This window comes from Babylonia areolata, chromosome 28, assembly GCF_041734735.1.
Source record: "Babylonia areolata isolate BAREFJ2019XMU chromosome 28, ASM4173473v1, whole genome shotgun sequence".
Lineage (NCBI taxonomy): Eukaryota > Metazoa > Mollusca > Gastropoda > Neogastropoda > Buccinidae > Babylonia > Babylonia areolata.
In genome coordinates, this window is record NC_134903.1 from 13,703,160 (window position 1) to 13,710,577 (window position 7,418).

A 7,418-nucleotide genomic window follows, 5' to 3' on the forward strand; every position below is an offset into this window, starting at 1 on the left:
TCCAGCCAGTCCTGCAGCTCTCCTAGTTAGAAATGCGGTATTCTTCGTCTTTACCTACCTCTTCAGTTCAAGAATCTTCTGTTTTTTTATCTTATCTGAATGACGTCAGGAGCGCTGAAACGATGTCTTCATCGCCTCATTTTTCCCCATACGTACAGTTTCAGTTTCAGTTTCAGTAGCTCAAGGAGGAGTCACTGCGTTCGGACAAATCCATATACGCTACACCACATCTGCCAAGCAGATGCCTGACCAGCAGCGTAACCCAACGCGCTTAGTCAGGCATTGAGAAAAAGAAAAAAGAAAAAAAAGGTGAATAAATAATAGATAAGCGTACATAAATAAGTAGATAAATAAATAAATAAATAAATAAACACGTACAGAGAGAGTTAACAGTCCGTGAAGAACTGTAGACGATGGTGGAGGAAAGGGGTGAGCGGTAGGGAAGTCAAGGAAAGAGCATGACTGAAGTAGTAGAACAAAATAAGGTGGTGGTGAAATAAGAATAGAGGAAAAAAGACGATGAAAAAAAAAAAAAAAAAACCAAAAAAACAGAATAAAAAAAGATAGAAAAAGAAAAAAAGAACGACAGAGAGAAGGTCATCAAAGGAGAAGAAATATATGAAAGAAAAATGAAGGAAAAAAACAACAACCAGGTCCTGAAATAGAAAAAAGAAGAAGAAAAAAAAAGACGATGAAGGGGAAAGAAAAAGAAAAAGAAAAAGAAAAGAAAAAAAAAAAAACTATATGAAATAAAATAAAAAGGTAAAGGAACAAGAAAGGAGAGAAAAGAAAACGGATTGAAAAACAACAACACCCCCCCCCTCCCCCCGGCCTGCCCCCCCTCCCCCCGGCCTGCCCCCCCTCCCCCCGGACCCACTGGTGCAAGGGGAGGGAGGAGAGGGGGGGGGGAGTGGAAACCAGGACCATCTCATGTGGACACTGCACACTTGGTAAACAACGTTCATGGCAATGTCAACAAACGGGGGAAGGGCCGGGGGGGGGGGGGGGGGCGGGTCTTTTGAAACTGAATTTTTTTTTCTTTTCTTTTCTTTTCTTTTCTTTTCAAAAGCGGCGAGTGACCTTGCAGGCTTCCGCTTTAGTAACTCTTCACGGATTGTGCAAGCGAAACCAGTCGGCGACATTGCTCACATGTCGAGTAAAGTAGTTTTCTGTAGAACTACGTCTCCTATATCAATTTGGAATGTATTCAGTATTGTGACCACACACAAAAGGCGCTCAGACGAAAACAACGTCTTTACAGGATGTGAGCTGTCCTAGATTCGATTCACGCGGAGAAAAAGCCGATTCATTGCTCAAGACTCGAGATTTTTTTTTCTCTCTCTCTGTCCATATTTAGGCCAAGGCCACTTGTTAAAAAGTATGAGAAAATAATATAATAAAAACACCGTATTACAGCGTATGTGAAGATAATTATCATTACAAACATACATGAAGATTAGCCTTCGCTACGAAACAGAATGCAGAAAAATCATCATTCTCATGATGTGGAGTGATGGCCTAGAGGTAACTAGGAAGCGAGAGAATCTGAGCGCACTGGTTCGAATCACGGCTCAGCCGCCGATATTTTCTCCCCCTCCACTAGACCTTGAGTGGTGGTCTGGACGCTAGTCTTTCGGATGAGACGATAAACCGAGGTCCCGTGTGCAGCATGCACTTAACACACGTAAAAGAACCCACGGCAACAAAAGGGTTGTTCCTGGCAAAATTCTGTAGAAACATCCACTTAGATAGGAAAAACAAATAAAACTGCAAGCAGGAAAAAATACAAAAACATTGGGTGTCGCTGTAGTGTAGCGGCGCGCTCTCCCTGGGGAGAGCAGCCCGAATTTCACACAGAGAAATCTGTTGTGATAAAAAGAAATACAAAATACAAATGTCGTGGTTTCTCGGAATGTGAAAGATTATATAGATACAAAGGTGTCTCACAAATTCTGAGGAGGTTGAAAACATAAACAGGTTTAATTGATATGTTTATGTCAAACAGAGCTGGCTGTCTATAATATTCAGGTTTGATTTTTTCTCTCGAATATTGCTTTGAACACACACACACACACACACACACACATATATACACACACACACACACAGAGGGAGAGAGAGAGATTTGTTTACATATATATTGTAAACAGACAGACAGATAGATAACACCCGCTTTTACAGTGCCACACATTATCAGAATGAAAATATCACCAAAAATGTCTTTAAAATATTTAAAAGGGGGGGGGAAAAAAGAAAAGAAGAAAAATCATCCTTGTGTACTTTCTAGTCGCAGTACAGCAATGAATTTCACGGACATTCATACATCACGTGGGCAAACACTACCACGCGCATTGTTTGCCTACTGGGGCCTTTTCATTGGAAAACCAGGATGTACGCTGACACCCAACTCTCTGCATGTTTGTCCAAAGGACGTGTCAAATACAGTATCCGTGATGGCGTGGGTTCGATTCCAGCTCACGTCTTTTCTCCAAAGTTTTACTGCAAAAATCAAATCTTAGAGCGTCTTGTCATTAGAGTTTCAGTTTCAGTTTCAGTAGCTCAAGGAGGCGTCACTGCGTTCGGACAAATCCATATACGCTACACCACATCTGCCAAGCAGATGCCTGACCAGCAGCGTAACCCAACGCGCTTAGTCAGGCCTTGAGGGGGAAAAAAAGGGTGAATAAATAATAGATAAGCTTACACAAATAAATAAATAAATAATTATAATGTAAAAAAAAAAAGTGAATAAATAATAGATAAGCTCACACAAATAAATAAATAATAATTATTTTTAAAAAAAGTAGTAGTAGTAGTAGTAGTAGTAGTAGTAGTAGTAGTAGTAGTAGTAATAATAATAATAAATGAATAAATAAATAAGATAACAATGATGATAAATAAGCAAATAGATGTAAATCATGAAGACACACATTCACATATACACCCACACATGCGATAAGACGATAAACGACGTCCCGCGCGACGGGCGCAATAGCCGAGTGGTTAAAGCGTTGGACTTTCAATCTCAGGGTCCGGGGTTCGAATCACGGTGACGGCACCTGGTGGGTTAAGGGTGGAGATTTTTACGATCTCCCAGGTCAACATATGTGCAGACCTGCTAGTGCCTGAACCCCCTTCGTGTGTAGACGCAAGCAGAAGATCAAATACGCACGTTGAAGATCCTGTAATCCATGTCAGCGTTTGGAGGGTTATGGAAACAAGAACGTACCCAGCATGCACGCCCCCGAAAGCGGAGTATGGCTGCCTACAAGGCGGGGTAAAAACGGTCATACACGTAAAAGCCCACTCGTGTACATACGAGTGAACGTGGAAGTTGCAGCCCACGAACGAAGAAGAAGAAGACGTCTCGCGCGCAGCACGCACTTGGCACAACTTGAAAAACAACAACAGAGGTCATGGAAACAACAGTGTTCTCTCTGGCGAAATTTGTAACAGGAAGAACCTCGATAGGAGGAGGAATTTTGTTTAATGTCCCGTCACATATTTCGGTGATTGAAGACATTTTGTTAAAGCATTTATGAATTCATTTGAGTATTATCAGTTAGAAGGGTGGGAGATATGGATGAATGGAGGGTTGGGGGAAACTGGGCAAATGAGGGTGAAATTTGAAAAAAAAAATCTAAATACAATTACAGGAAATTACTTAAAGGACTTCGTAAAAGAGAATTAAACTGACAAGCGAAACAACTGATAATGAATGTAAAAATTCAAAAACATCAACGTTCTCAGTCACTTGTGAAGACAAACTGTCGTGTATATAAGGCTTCATCAAGCTACAGTCAAAAATGATATGCTTAATTGTCAGGTTACTAAAGCATATGCACCTGACATTAGAACAATACTTGGTCCGTAATGAATTTGATAATAGTCTGAGAGTTAAACTCAGAACTGGTCTGCGAATGTGACCAAAGTCTGAGAGAGTCAGCTGACGAGGTTTTAGACTTGAATTCAAGCACCTTAAAAAGTCTCTTTCTAGTATATTGCTGATTTCCTTGTATGACAATGGGCAATATACTTTTATACCTCGACAGGTGCTCAAATATATCTCATGAATACACTCAAGGCCTGCCAAGCGCGACGGGATTTGCTGCTGCCAGGCATCTGCGTAGGAAATGTGGTGTAGCGCACACATGGATTTGCCCGAACGCAGTGACACCTCCTTCGGTAACTGAAACTGAAACTGAAACTGAAACCTGAGGACAAGACGCTAGAAAACCTGAATTCTGAATACTGATTATGATTCTACATCTGGAGGGAATTTTCAGTTCTTCCTCGTGATATGCTCTGCTGTTTGAATATGGCAATGACAGTGATGATATTAATAACCATGTACTAATACTAATAATAATGATACTATACTACTACTACTTATTATTATTATTATTATGATAGTGATGATGATGATGATGATGATGATGATGATGATATACTAATACTGATAATAATGATACTATACTACTACTACTAATAATAATAACAATCTAATGATGATGATGATGATGATGATGATGATGATGATATGGCGCAAATGGTGCATAATAACATACCACAGCAAACGGAAAACACACACACACACACACACACACACACACACACACACACACACACTGAACACACACACACACACACACACACACCACCAACACACGACACTACACAAACACCACACACACACACACACACACACACACACACACACACACACACACACACACACACACAACTGGTAGAGTCGGCATTTGGCGAAAAAATGAACTTCTCTACAATTATTGGGACTGTTGACGACCTTGTAAGCCAGGTTCTCAATTGCTTCCCCTTACCCCCCCCCCTCACTGCCCCCCCCCCCCCCCATTCTCCCTCCTCCCTCCACCCCCTCCCCACCCCTTGAAGGGAAAAAAAAACCCGAATTGTTTGACAGCAATGAGACAGTATTCAGACCGAGCTGATGAAGATCAACACCACACCCTCAGGAAGCCAGCGTCCAGCATCACACGCCAAGCCCTGACCTGGAACCCGCAGGGAAAGAGGAAGAGATGACGGCCTCGCAACAGCTGGAGGCGAGATACCGAGGCAGAGCTGAAGCAGCAAGGGACCAACTGGACTGGAATGGCCAGAACAGCCCAGAACAGAGTGCGATGGCGAGGGGTCGTCGATGGCCTATGCTCCACCAGGAGCGATGGGCAAAATGAATGAACGAAATGAGACAGTATTTGTAAAGAAAAAAAAAGGAAATTAATTCTGAATGGCCCAAAAGTGTCAAGTGGTAATCTTCTCTCAGGCCAAAGTCAGAGTATTCCCTGATTTCTATATCGGTGAGGACAACATTAGAGGTTGCAAGTTGCTTTTCAATACTTAGGACTGAAGCTAAATTACGATACGGAAATGCATGTAGCATAGCGTGATTTATACGACCGTGCTGGCAGTGTTTGCGCTGCTCTGATGGTCATAGTCGAACATGACTGTCTATCACCTCACCTCACCTCAGGCCCATAACTACACCTCACCTCAGGCCCATAACTACAAAGTAGTCGTTGGGAGAAACCTGAGGACCGCAGACGCAACCTCCCTTCTCCATCTGTCTCTGTCAGCAGCCGCCGGCAGCAGCTCACGTGTATGGAGTCCGGTCCATTGTTTGATGTTCTCATGCCAGTTCTTCCGCTGTCTTCCTCTTCTTCTCCCGCCCTCGATGGTGCCTTGCATGGTTGTTTTGGACAGACTGGTGTGTCGAGTGTTGTTGTGTCCAAACCATATCAGCTTGCGTCTCTTCACAGTTGAAAGGAGAGGTTCCTGAGGTCCAGCAAGGTTCTCAATTCTGCTGTCTATCACATTCTGTGACTAAAGCATGTACACGACCTGAAAAAATAATACACATGATATATATATATATATATCTTATTTCTTTAAAATCTTAATTTCTTTTTAATGTATACACATCTGTGTGCATATCAGAGTGGATTTATTCTACAGAAGTTTGCCAGAGGACAACCCTTTTCAACTCGTAGGTTCTTTTTCAGCGCAACAAGTGCGTGTTGCACGTGGGACCTCGGTTTTTATCGTCTCATGAGAATGACTTAACGCTCTGTTTCATTTTTTTTTCAGCCAAACTCGGGAGAAAGGGCGAAAGCGGGAATCGAACCCAGACCCTCACGGACGCTGCGTTGGCAGATGATGAGCGTTATTGTCGTCAGTAGGGGGCTTAGAAGGTGGTGTCCTAAGTACATTAACCCTTTCACCACCAAGCTCGCATTTATGCACAGGCGTGGTAGAAGACCCATGTCACTCAAAGATGACCATTCACTCTCTCTATACGAACAGCGAAAGAGACGACGTTAACAGCGTTTCACCCCAATTACCATCATCAAAATATTGCAAGCGGGAGGCTCATATACTGAAGAGGTGAATGTTGACAAAGAATTCCACAATTCTGACGACGGAAGCTAAAGGGTGGGTCATTCAGACACCCACTGGACATCCGAGGGGTCTGTGTAGAGGAGAAGACAGGACTGGCCGTACTGAGTGAGTTAATTGATCTGTCATCAATGAACCTACTGCTCTTGATGTTCGGTGGTAGGATAGGCCGTATTTTCTATACATCGCAGGGGAAAATCCCCAGCTGTTCTTAGCCACTGTCTTTTCTGTGTTTGTACAACAAGGGAATTTTGTACTCTAAATTGACTGGCGGTGAAAGGGTGAAATCAGAACAGGCACTACCGAACACCACCGAAGTCAACTCAGCAGGAGTGCAGGGTCTCCTCTGGCGTGTGGCCTTCTGGAGACCTGACATCGACAGTTCACTGTGGACTGAAGGCAATGGAACTGCGACAGACGAACCCCGCGTGTAGCTGGTGTGTATGGGGGACTCGGAATGAGAGGCGTGGGAGTAATGCCACTGAAACAATGGAGATGATGGGGCAGAAAAAAAAACAAAAACAAGAGAGGCAGGGCCTTCAAGACTCACTTGTGATACACTTAAACATAGTGAAAGCCCTGTACACTGAAAGTAAAACACACAAGCTTTTTATGTATTGAGTATAATTTCAAAATGTAATGTTTAAGATGAGAAAGATCAGTTTAAAGCAGATTAAGTCCCCTAGCATTAATTACAGAGTAATTTCCCTTTTTTTACTATCTGCACCAAAACGTTTGCAAAATAAATAAAACTTCCATGCTTAGCAAAAGAAGTTCCTGTTTGAACAAAAAATGATAATAATGACTCCTCTTGTTGTTGTGTCAGAATATCAGATCAAAGTGCCAAGTTTAGAGAATACAAAAAATATAAATATAACAGTAAATGCAGTTTGCATATAAAAATTAGGCTTCATTTAAAAAAAAATTTTTGTACCCATCCCAGAGGTGCAATATGGTTTAAAACCAGATGACTGGAAAGAACTGAATTT